This window comes from Mytilus galloprovincialis, chromosome 2, assembly GCF_965363235.1.
Source record: "Mytilus galloprovincialis chromosome 2, xbMytGall1.hap1.1, whole genome shotgun sequence".
Taxonomy (NCBI): Eukaryota; Metazoa; Mollusca; class Bivalvia; order Mytilida; family Mytilidae; genus Mytilus; species Mytilus galloprovincialis.
The window spans coordinates 14,207,999-14,222,051 of NC_134839.1; positions in this window are offsets into that span (position 1 = coordinate 14,207,999).

Consider the following 14,053-nt stretch of genomic DNA (forward strand, 5'->3'; position numbering starts at 1 on the left):
ATTTTGAATTTGACAATTGGAAAGTTCGAAAAAAAATATAGAAAATTGTTTTTCTGCCTAAATAAATCCTGCTTCAAATGAGTACAAAAACAAGTCAGTCAGTAGGGTTACACATTTAGTACTCCTGAGAATACCGACTGTCTATTAAAATAGTAATCAACTAACTTCAACAAATATGTTGTCGATCAAAAAGTCCTCGATACATTTGTTATGCAAATCTTCGCCGTTTCCAGAAAGTGTGATGACCTGAAACAAGCAATTCTATTGTTTTGCCTTTTCCTTTTACATAAATGCCCTGACCTGAAAACTTTCATGGAAGAATCGACAGATTAAGAAGAAAAAGTTAACTGTGTTTACTTTTATTATTTTCATATTAAAATTTACTTTGAACGTGCGTTCGGCATGCATTAATTTTTTTGCAACACTTTTATTTAATTGTTTAGAGCGTGTTCATTCATGTGAGTCTCTCTTCGTCACTGACATAAATGTTTTCAAAAGCAAAATTATATAAATATACTCAAATAAGATAAGCCACACTCCGTTTCTCTAAGTCGGTGGCAACATTTATTGTTTAAAAAAAAACTCGCAAAATAAACGAGAGATATGGAATTATGTATTAGATCTTTCAATTGAACATGTAGAATAGTGGAGAAAAGCGACATAACAGAATTTGCAAATATTACAAAGTTATATCGAGGGATCTTAATGTACCAGATTAGCTAATATATCGAAATCAAGATCTTCTTACATTTAAGATTCGGTGACGGTGCTTCTAGGTAGATTTCAATTAGCGAAGCTAACTGGTGCGAAAACTATGGGATCACTTGATAAACAAATGAAATACAGTTTGAAGAAGGTCAATCGTTTTTTTTTAATTAAAGATGTTTAATTTTTTTTTGTCGTGTATTTTTTTTTAAATTTAGGTATTTATCAGTTACAATTACAGACTTACCTCAGACAATGCATTGGCTTCCACAAAATAATCAATCGCTTCTAAATTTGGATAACTTTTTGCAACATTCGAGTAGAAGTAGCATTGGTTTTCGTTTGTATTGAGAGCAACAGATTGGCATTTGGTAATCTGTGAGCATACACCAGCACATGCAAAAAGATTATAAAGACTGGTTGTCCAAATGATGATCCCGGTATTTCTTTTAGTTATATTAGACATCTTCAGAGACGAAATTGATGTACATTGTTTGATATTGCCACCACAAATGAAGCTAATTAATATCAATACCTTCAACGCTTTTGTCATTGTGTATCTGTAAGAAAAATCTGAATTATATTTTTTTCAGTGTTTAGTAATATATTCAAGATAGTAGAAAATGATATACATCAATCTTTAATTCACTTATAAGAAAAATATCCAAAAATTCCAGGATTGAAACTATGTACGTGAATGTTTTGTCTAAAAAAAAAGACATCAGTAACGCTCGAATAAAAAAAGACAAATAGGCAAAATCAAGTACGAAGTTAAAGAGCATTGAGGATCCAAACTTCCTAAAAGTTTTGCCAATTACCGCTGAAATAATCTATTGTTGATGTAGAAAAGCCCTAGTAATTCGAAATTGCAAAGTTTTGTAAAAATAAAACACCTTATAATTATGACCATATCAATGATTATGCATGTCAAGATAGAAGTGAAAAAGACCAACACCATGGTATGAAACATTTGCTTGTTACCATTTTAATCAGCTTTGGTGCTATGCCACCCTTATATTCGTTAATGTATATGTTAAGTAATTCGTAAGTATAAATGCTGCTTCAAAATATGACAATTGCTGGATATTTTTGTTATCTACGACATATTGGTCGAGTTTGAGGGAATGTCATTTTAGCAGAAACTCAATATTCCAATGGAAAGTAATTGTGCATCACCTACTGACCAACTTATTTTTGTACTTAATTAAAGCAGAATTCATACAGAATTTCTAATAGACACAGTTAAAAAAAACCTTACAGATATATGTATTTTTGTGCAATAAAATTGGTACCGTTAGTTTTATTTCAAGTTCTTAATGAAAGCAACAGTAGTATACCAGTGTTATAAAGTCATTAATTGATTGAGAAAATATAAATATGGGTTAGAAACCAAAACCGAGGGGAACACATCAACTATAAGCGGAAAACAAAAGAACAACAGGAACTTCGAAGCACAGCAAAAACAAACACCAACACAAATAACCGAACTATTTGATAAATCTCTAAATGAATAGCTATACAATTTGATATGAAAATAGGATTTTTAAGCGTCCGATGTGATCAGCCAACAAGATAAAAACCGTCAAGCTCTGATTAAACTGACGGCTAATGAGCAAGAACATTCATTGGTGTAACAAATTGATAAAAAGGAATAGAAACAATCTACTAAGTGTCAAACCTTCAACTTTATATTCAATAAAATTGTGATACGTGTAACCTTTTAACTTAAATTTCGAATAAAACTTGTAAACATATATTCAGCGTGAGCAGCAAGTAGGTTTAAAATAAATCTAGAAGGAGACAATTTACTAAACCACGATACACTTCAAGAACCACTAAATGAGTAACAGGTATGCCTACAAAAGCATGCGCTGAAAAGAAACAATCAAACTGGTGGTATCCTTTGAATCAAATATTTAAAGTCTGTGGTCTATTATAAATATGCGCGGTGGTATCCTTTGAAACAAATATCTAAAGTTTGTGGTTTATCATAAATATGCGCGGTGGTATCCTTTGAAACAAATATCTAAAGTTTGTGGTCTATCATAAATATGCGCGGTGGTATCCTTTGAAACAAATATCTAAAGTTTGTGGTCTATTATAAATATGCGCGGTGGTATCCTTTGAAACAAATATCTAAAATTTGTGGTCTATTATAAATATGCGCGGTGGTATCCTTTGAAACAAATATCTAAAGTGTTTGGTCTATCATAAATATGCGCGGATTCTAGTGTACATGCCCCGAGCATGTTTATAACTCATTTTAAAAATCCTGAAAATTTTTGATTCACTATCTTTCCAGTTTAGTGACTTACCCTTTTCTAGCTTGGTTGGATGGAATTCGTACTGTTCAGGATACCTCACTATAAACAGGCTGATGCTTTAAAGCAGAATGTTCATCAATAGTTAGTAAAATCATTTGGTGTGGCGGACAACGTATATCTATTATATTTTGTGTATCTTTTTTTAATGGTACATTAACAAACCAAATTGTTTTATTTTGTAATGACGTCAATGTGAAATTGAAATACGCTAGAAATTCGAAAAGGAACCAATTGATCAACAATCAACAAACGGATGCAAACAAAGATTTCACTTTAATAGGCTTGGTATATGTAAACAAATAAGATATTCATCCTTTTATTTTTTATTCACTTAGTAATTTAAAATATAATTTCTTTTATGTTTTGCATTACCACATTCAAGTCAATCAATTCGAACTTAACAACTTGTTTTTGGATTATTTTAAAGGTCGATTGAGTTGGAGAACATTTTATTTCTACGTGAAAAAATGCTGTCTCCTCGGCGTTTGATATTTTGTGTTAAAGTCATTAGCAATGGTTTTTGATGTATGGGTTTTGAGTTCACGTTAAAAAAAATAATGTTCAATAGTCTCTCTCGTTTTCAATGTCCTCCATATGGCGATCTCGCTAACAGACGTTATAACAAAAATCTTGGTGATTTTCTTTTTTCGGAAGCACTATTCATTCTGCTAATACAAAAAAAAAAAAATCCTCAAAGATACCAGGCTAAGGATTTTTTGTTTATTCCAGATTTGCATGTTTTTAAAGACTCATCTATGACGCTCGATGAAAAAAAAAACACATTTGAATTCTCAAATAGATATATGAACGAAATTGACCATTAATGGAAAAAAACTTCCAAAAGGTTTTTGTCAAAGCTAAGGTTATATATTCCTTGGGAAAAAAATTCTTAATTTTTCAAACAATTCAAAGATTTGTAAACAAGTAAACTAATAAATATATCAAAATATCAATGATAGTTCATGTCAACACATAATTGTGGGCTTTTTGACAGGTGAAGTACCCGGGAATTAGACTCAACCAACAGTGGCAACGACCCAGTGGTGGTAAATACACTCATCAAAGAGAGACGAAAGATACCAGAGGAACAGTCAAACTCATAATTTGAAAATAAACTAACAACGCCATGTCTAAAAATAAAAAAGTCAAACAGCCAACAATAGTACACATGACACAACATAGAAATCTAAAGAATAAGCAACACGAACCCCACCAAAAACTAGGGGTGATCTCAGGTGATCTAGAAGGGTAAGCAAGATGCAAGGCTAATAATTGTGTAGGACAAACCCGCGTTTCTACGAATCAGTGACGCACGAATTAACAGCTAAAAAGACAAATATGGTATGAAGTTGAAATCTAGCTTAGATATTTCTTTATTCTGTCTTTAACAATATTTCGTTTTAATTCTTACCATAACGCATATATATCTTGAAAAAATCTCCCTTTTTGGATGTCGCTCATGAAGGAAGGTTATTGAGGTAGACAGACTGAAATGATCACTTTACAGTTTTACGATCGTCATCTAGAATAAGTTAGTCGTAACCGTGTCCCATTTCATCAGACCGGTGACATTTTCTTTCTGTCAATATTATAATTTGTCATGTTTCTAACTTTTAATCTAGCTTCTGGTAGGAAACATATTACCAAATACAATGTGTCACTGATGGACACAACAATGGTCAAACAGAAAAAACAAACAGACAAACAAATCCAAAGAATAATATACTGCAAATTTTCACTTTAATGTACCTTTGATAACTATTTCATAGAGTCATCAGATTTTCTGTAATGTCTGTAGATTCGGAAATTACCATAAATTAAACTATAAAAGGCACCGGTATAAACAATGTTAAACATTTCAAAATAGAAAAATAACGCCCGGATTTATACTACAACAATGAAAGAGAGACAAACATGGCAGACAGCAAAAAGTAGAATCACAATAATACTGAACTCCGAGGAAATTTCAAAACGGAAATTCCCTAATTAAATGACAAAATCAAAAGTTCAAGCACTTCAAACGAATGTATAGCAAATGTCAAATTCCTGACACCATCAACTGGATTACATTGTTCCTGACTCCCAAGGAAGCTGTTAAACCAGAATTACAAAGAGCAGTTCATAGCCGAAGGCCGCCAATGGGTCTTCAATGAAGCGAGAAAATGCCGCACCCGGAGGCGTGCTTCAGCAGGCCCCTAAACAAAAATGTATACTAGTTCAGTGATAATGGACGTCATACTAAACTCGTAAATACATAAATGAAACCAAAAAAATCTACAAGCAGAGTGGCACAGTTTGTTCCCATACGAATGCTTACTGTAGTATCACCTCAAAACGGATTGTATCTTGCTTATAACAAAAAACCAGCATCTGGATAATGTAATTTTCAATGAAGATTTTGTTTGAATCAGAGTGTTTTTGTATAAAGTATCATAATTCAATTCCTAAAATAAAATATTTGCATGTGCATTGGTTATTTTTTTTTATGGAACAAAGTTGAACAATTCTTTAAGGTTGTTTTAAGCGTAAAATGAGGAATACTTGTGGAGAGAGTATGGAAGTCAAATGCTTTGATACATGTATAAATAAATAATTTTGAAAAAAAAACGTTTCTCCAATAACTACATGTATTTTGATCTGAGCATCACTGATGAGTCTTATGTAGACGAAACTCGCATCTGGCGTATTAACTTATAATCCTGGTATCTTTGATAACTATTTACACCACTGGGTCGATGCCACTGCTGGTGGGCGTTTCGTCCTCAAGTGTATCACCAGCCCAGTAGTCAGCACTTCGATGTAGGCATGAATATCAATTATACGGTCATTTTTATAAATTTCCTGTTAACAAAACTTTGATTTTTTCAAAAAAACTAAGGATTTTCGTATCCCAGGAATAGATTACATTAGCCGTAGTTGGCATAACTTTTTTGAATTTTGGATCCTAAATGCTCTTCAACTCTGTACTTGCTTGGCTTTATAAATATTTTGATCTGAGCGTCACTGATGAGTCTTATGTAGACGAAACGCGCTTCTGGCGTATTAACCTATAATCCTGGTATCTTTGATAACTATTTTTAAGCATTTAGCAAGTAAGTGGCTAGTTTTATGAAAAGACAGTAATGTAATATTTGTACCGAGTAGAGTGAAGGAATGTTAAGGTCTTCAGCTATTGTCGAAATAATAAAGGACCATGAAGCTGGCTTCAGATTGTTCAGGATTTGCAATTAGGTTGTCAGTATTGTTAAGGGAATATATGAATATATGTTCCAAGTGAATTGTCACCATTTAATTCATTTTTTAATATTATGTGATTTACAAACAAAGAATTACATGCTGAAATAACACAATATATTTCATAAAGATAAGACAAGTTTTAGTAACAATTTGGTTAAGTTCATATACATAGCACGTTTAAATACATGTATGGAAAAGATATAAGCTTTGTCATGCTGAACTTATTCTAAATCGTTTAACAAAGACGATTTAAGGTTGCAGTTGGTGGCTTGAAAGTTATTCTAAAGGCTGAAACTGTCAACACAGCTACAGTAAACATCAAAATACTGGTAGCTTATATGTATCACAATTGCTAATACTTTAAACCAATTGAACTCCTGTTAACAATATGTTTTTATCATACATTGACAATGTATGATAATTTCTTTCAAAGTTTTAATCAAAGAGCTGATAGCTCTGAGGTGGAAGAAGGTGAATAAAAGGTTACTTGAATTACCATAAAAGCAGCCCCACTAACCCAGGCTGCTTTGTTCCATTTATTGTTTTTGAAATACGGAGGGACATATGAACCCCCCTCTTGTTTTTTCTTCAAAAAAAACTAAATGTCACTAAAAAAAATATTGAATCAAAACCAAAAAGTATACAGATCTTTAGATTAATATAACAAAGAAGTGTGTAAAGTTTTAAGCAAAAATCATAAATTGTTTTTGAGATATGGCTCGACATGTAAAAAAAAACCTCCCCTTTTTTACAAAATACTAAATAACTGAAAACCAAAATTTTTAATCATCACCAAAAAGTATACAGATGTTTAGATTAATATAACAAAGAAGTGTGTAAAGTTTTAAGCAATAATCATAAATCGTTTTTGAGATACGGCGCGACATGTAAAAACCCTTCCCCTTCTTTACAAAATACTCAATAACTCAAAAATGAAATGTTGAATCATCACCAAATAGTATACAGATCTTAAGATTAATATAACTAAGAATTGTGTAAAGTTTTAAGCAATAATCAAAAATTGTTTTTGATATACGGTGCGACATGTGAAGAAAAAACACCACCCTGTTTTAGTTACAAAGTGCCGTAACTCAAAAAGTTTTAATCTTATATTCACCAAAAAGTATACAGATCATTTGACCATCATAAGAAACAACTCTAAAAAGTTTCATGAAATTTGGATAAGTCATTCTCAAGTTACTGTGCGACATGTTTACGCCGGACAGACGGACGGACATTTGTATAACATAATACGTCCCGTCAAAATTTTGACGGACGTATAAAATTCAAGTTGATATCTTTAATTGATTATTGACAGTACATTTATATTGCCTGATATTAACAGTTGTACCGATTTAGACAAAATTCAAAAAATGTCTACCGATATGTGCTATAGGTTGCATACCAAGAGAACTTGCATTCAGCAGAAACTGTGAATCCGTCCGATGAACTGTATATAAAAGTAAAACCAAATATTGAACATTTGTGATATGAGCTGTTTGTACATATGTGATAAGGTAGCAGGGGTGTCCCCTTTATTTTTACTGTATAAAGCTTAAGTGATCCTGTCCAGTTATTATTTGTTTTTTATTTACATTTATATTCCAATCCGTAAACTTTGGATTTTTGCGCTTTCCATTGTATAAAGCACCCTATATTTTTAAATTTTAGTTGTGTACAGTAAATCTTAAAAATAAATATTGATAAGGCCTAGATACTTTTATTTTTTAATAGCGTAAATTATTTTATCAGTCCTTAAATGGGGGGGGGGGGTCTTAAATAGTTGAAGAAGAAGAAGAAGAAATTTGTTTGCACTTGCAGTTTTTAAATCCTATATTTATTAAAATAAATCAAATGTCCTGAAATATTTATGTCTGTACTTGTTTAGTAAACAAATTAATATCCATTTAGACCATTATTTACATTTTCACACAGGTAAACTAATTTGGCTATAAATAGATCAAAGCATGTCTGTGTAGAATCTCTAATCTAAAATCGTAATTGTTATAATTTTATTTCTTTAAATAATCAAATTTAAAATTTAAGAAAAAAATCATGATTGATAAAATAGTATTGCATAAAGTTTACGTTTTCGGAAGACTATTTTGTTTAGGTCATGGTTCTAGAGTCTTCTTCACATATTTGCAAACAAACCAATATGGCCGCCACAGGTGATTACCTTTGCACATGTGAAACAAATATTTCTGACAAGTCAGATTTCTCTGATCAAAAGGGATTCATATTTATATTGCAATAAATTATTCAGGAGGAGGTACATTCAGTTTAGATTATATTTCTTATTCTATGAGCATTTAGAGTTTAATCAAAATTCTCCCAACAGCAACGTACTGATCTTGTCAACTGAGTCTTGAATAATTTTATAAATAGATTCAAACCATTTGAAGTAGAAGGGCATCTAATTCACATGACAAAGGAAAACAATGAATAAAGACAACAATTTAATAAGAAATAGAACCCTTTTTATTTATTAAAAACAAAATCTTCTTGTCTGCAAATTCGTAACGTCAAGGGCGAACATGTAAACAGGGCGAGTTGTCGCGATACCAAATGCACGCATGCAAATATCTACAGTATAAACATCTGGTTACAAGAAAACAAATAACGTTCGTGTAGATGAGATGAAATCTAATGATTTACATAAATAAAAGGGTACATATTTACGATAGTGATTGTTTTTCAATCCTAATTTACAAATTAAATGATTCAGATGCTTAATCATGTGTAAAAATCGGTGTTAGGAATCAGAAGTTGTTATGAAATTGTAATACACAGAAACGAATGCGGCATACGGAGAATTCAATGATTTTAAAGTCGGCACCATTGGCCTTCAGAAGACTTGAAGTCTTCTTCCACCAAAAATGTTCTATGTATTGTTTGGTCTTAAAAGTCCTTCCAGTATTTGAAACCTTCAAATGTAATTAAGAATTATTCAATGTTCTTTATTAATAGCAGATTTAAAAAACTGCCAAACCATTTTTCATCTTTTCTTATTATGTCTTCTGATACAGATTTATGATAATATGTAAACAATTGTTTTCAATCATATCTTACTCAGATTTGAATTAAACAGATAGTGTGTACCATCAGTCGTATTCCTCTTATCACAAATACTGGTAAGATTATCCTTGAAGGCTCAAGAGAAGAAAAATTTGTAAGGGTTTCGTGGAACCCAGTGTCTCACCTACTTTTGCTGTTAATCACAGTTTCAACAAAAAAAGCCCAAATAATAACCAGGTGCTCCGCAGGGCGCAGCTTTATACGACCGCAGAGGTCGAACCCTGAACAGTTGGGGCAAGTATGGACAAAACATTCAAGCATGATACAGCTCTGAATTTGGATTGTGATCAAATTTTTGACATAACATGGTTTTTTTTTACACAAAACAAATGCCAAGATTTTACAAATCAATTAAAGATTTCTTCTTCAAACTTTTTAAATCTAAAATTAAATAGTTGACACAGCATAGGTTTCTGACACAGAATGAATGTGGTCTAATGAACTTAAAAGTTTTTTTTTGCCTTTGAGCAAATCACTATGCTGTTGAATATTAATCCTCTCAAAAAAATGTTTGAAGAAATTTTCTTTTTATTTATGAAATCTGAAATGAGAAAAATTTAACCCCCCCCTTTTTTTTCACATCCCCGTTTCCCTTTTTCAAAACTGATATCAATTCAAATTTCTAATGGAGTTTGCAACAATAACTACTCATTTAAATACATCATAAAATATTAAGATGTAAAAAAACTGCTTGTTATCACTGAATGGTAAAGATTATTTAAATTTATCAGTTGGTAGTAAAAAGTGTATATACATTGTATATTGTATATAACAAAGATTTAAGTTGATTCTGGACAAAGAAAGATAACTCCAATTAAAAAAAATTCTTGCTATTGCACAAATAGGATATTTCTTGCTTACTATTCTGGACAAAGAAAGATAACTCTAATTAAAAAAAAATTTGCTATTTCACAATATTGTGCAATTAGATATTTCTTGCCATTGCACAATACTGTGCAATTGAAAAGACTTGCTATTGCACAATACTTAATATAATAATTTTAGATCCTGATTTGGACCAACTTGAAAACTGGGCCCATAATCAAAAATCTAAGTACATGTTTAGATTCAGCATATCAAAGAGGCCCAAGAATTCAATTTTTGTTAAAATCAAACTTAGTTTAATTTTGGACCCTTTGGACTTTAATGTAGAATTTGAAATTTGAAAACAGGACCAAAAATGAAGAATCTACATACACAGTTAGATTTGGCATATCAAAGAACCCCAAGGATTCAATTTTTGATGAAATCAAACAAAGTTTAATTTTGGACCCTTTGGACCTTAATGTAGACCAATTTGAAAACTGGACCAAAAAAACTTCAATAATCAAGAATCTAAGTACATTTTTAGATTCAACATATCAAAGAACCCAACCGATTCATTTTTTGTCAAAATCAAACTAAGTTTAATTTTGGACCCTTTGGACCTTAATGTAGACCAATTTGAAAACGGGACCAAAAGTTGAGAATCTACATATACAGTTAGATTCGGCATATCAAAGAACCCCAATTATTCAATTTTGATGAAATCAAACAAAGTTTAATTTTGGACCCTTTGGGCCCCTTTTTCCTAAACTGTTGGGACCAAAACTCCCAAAATCAATACCAACCTTCCTTTTATGGTCATAAGCCTTGTGTTTAAATTTCATAGATTTGTATTTACTTATACTAACATTATAGTGCGAAAACCAAGAAAAATGCTTATTTGGGTCCCTTTTTGGCCCCTAATTCCTAATCTGTTGGGTCCTAAACTCCCAAAATAAATACCAACCTTCCTTTTGTGGTCATAAACATTGTGTTTAAATTTCATAGATTTCCATTTACTTAACCTAAGGTTATTGTGCAAAAACCAAGAAAAATGCTTATTTGGGCCCTTTATTGGCCCCTTATTCCTAAACTATTGAAACCAAAACTCCCAAAATCAATCCCAATCTTTCTTTTAAGGTCATAAACCTTGTGTCAAAATTTCATAGATTTCTATTAACTTAAACTAAAGTTATGGTGCGAAAACCAAGAAAATGCTTATTTGGGCCCTTTTTGGCCCCTTATTCCTAAAATGTTGGGACCAAAACTCCCAAAATCAATACCAACCTTCCTTTTATGGTCATAAACCTTGTGTTAAAATTTCATAGATTTCTATTCACTTTTACTAAAGTTAGAGTGCGAAAACTAAAAGTATTCGGACGCCGGACGACGACGACGACGACGCAGACGCCAACGTGATAGCAATATACGACGAAAATTTTTTCAAAATTTGCGGTCGTATAAAAATATTCCTGTCAATAATATCTTTTGATTGTAAAAGCTTCTGTCAAAGTTTGGTTAAAATCCATAACACTTTATGACTCTAATATTTTTTTTTTAAAAAACTTTATCTGCATGTTAACTGGAAGATAAATTCCATTTATAAGTAATATACGGATAAACAGGTACAAAATTTCCTTCTAGATACTAGATTTTGATCATAACCAAGCTTCTGTCAAAGTTTGTTAGAAATTTAGGATAGTTTAAGAAAGATATTAAAATTTAAAATTTGTTAACCACAGAGTGAATGTAATGTCTCCTGCCAGAAAACTAAGTCCTTTTATAAGTAAAATATGGTATAACAGGAATTTTATTTTTACAAAATTTATTTCTGGATACTATCCTATGATCATAAACAACCTTCTGTCCAAAGTTTGGTAGAAATCCAGGATAGTTTAAGAAAGTTATTAAAATTTCAAAAACTTTAAACCTCAGAGTGAATATTTGTGGACTTCTCCGACGACGTAATGAAGGATCGCTGTCTCTCTTTTTCGACTAAAGTTGAAGGCTCGACAAAAATGTATCCCCAAATAAAGCTTAAATTGTTTTATTATTGTCAAATTGTCAATCTAATAGAATTTTAGAAGGTCTTGCCTTTTAGTTTCAGAGAAGATCTGGAAAATTGGCTAAAAGATTGCCTCTTATGGACATGTAACTTTTAAAATAGTCTGCAAATAAACTCATCATAGATACCAGGACTAAATTTAGTATATACGCCAGACGCGCGTTTCGTCTTCAAAAGACTTATCAGTGATGCTCGAATTCAAAAAAGTTAAAAAGGCCAAATAAAGTACGAAGTTGAAGAGCATTGAGGACCAAAATTCCTAAAAGTTTTGCCAAATACAGCTAAGGTAATCTATGTCTGAGTATGTTCACTCTGTGACGTCAATATTTCAATACTTGTCCTTAATCAACATTTAATTAGATTCATTTGCAAGATGGTCTTCAACTTAACCATCAAATTGATTCAAAACATTTAGCCTTGAAGTTTGAGATCTTTTTTAATTGTCCAATCAAAATCAAATATGAGCAGTTCAGCTAGCTATAAAACCAGGCTAAATCCCCCATTTTCAAAACATGAAATTGCCTGTTCCAAGTCGAGGAAAATGATAAGCTATCATCCATTTGTTTGATATGTTTGAGCTTTTAATATTGTCATTTGATAAGGGACTTTCCGTTTTTGAATTTTCCGTGGAGTTTTTGTGAATTTACTTTATTTGAATATACTAATAGCATTGTTATATATTGATAGCAGATTTCCAAATCTGAAAAAAACACTTTTCTTCTTTTTTGTTTGTCTCTGTCATCTGACACAGATTTGTTTTTATGTAAACAATTGTTTTCACTCATATTTGAAATGAAATAGTTTGCATTCTATGTCACATTCCTTTCATCAAAAGAAAACTAGAAGAACCAAATCACCAAACTGGCAAGAATATCCTTGAATGATCAAGATGAGAAAAATGTTGCTCAAAATCAAGCTTAGACCCTTTTGTATATTGTCAATCTACTAGAATTACAAAAGGTCTTACTGTTTAGTTTCATAGAAGAATATTTGCTACTGGTAGCCTTAGTTTTTGTTGGATCAAAAAGTAAGGATTATCATTTGTAGAAGACATCCCATTAATGCATGAACAGTTAAATAAAGCTGGGCATTAAAAAGTAGTTGCAAGAGTTAAAAATGAGATTTTTAAAAGCTGTTGTACGCCAAATATGCGAGATCAATATGTGAATGCTTGACCTTAATCAACATCAAATGAGATTCATTTTCAAAATGGTCTTTAATTTATCAATCCCTTTTGTTTCAAAACATTGATCCTTTATGTAAAATAATCATAGATTGTGTTATCATTTCAGCTGATCAGAAACTAATGAGGAATATCAGTAAATTTAAGAAGAAATGTTCATACTGTTCATGATGACTGCGGAGATGAAGAAAATATAAATTGTCTGACAGGACATATACAGAAAGACTGATGTATGACTAGCACAAAAGGAACACAAATATAGCATGGCCCTCATGGGTATGATAATATTGGCTTGATGGATGAAACTTGTTTTTTTCATTTGTTTTGTGACCACGCCTATGTTGAAATATGCAATATTAGAATTGGCATTCAAATATTAAAGTCATTTAGCCATGATAACTGATTTGATTCGGGTGAAAGTTAAATTTATTAAAAATGCAATATGTCTGCAAACTTTAAGATCAGCCCTTGAAATTCCATACCTTTCTTTTTTTTTGATGACAATATTTCATATGTTTTATAATATTCTAGCACTGGCTTCACAAATCTGGTGATTAATATCTAAAATGTCCACACAAATGACAGATTGGAGTCGGTCCAAAGGGGTAGGAATATCACAGGACTCTTTGTAGAATAACAAAAATTGGCTATAATGCA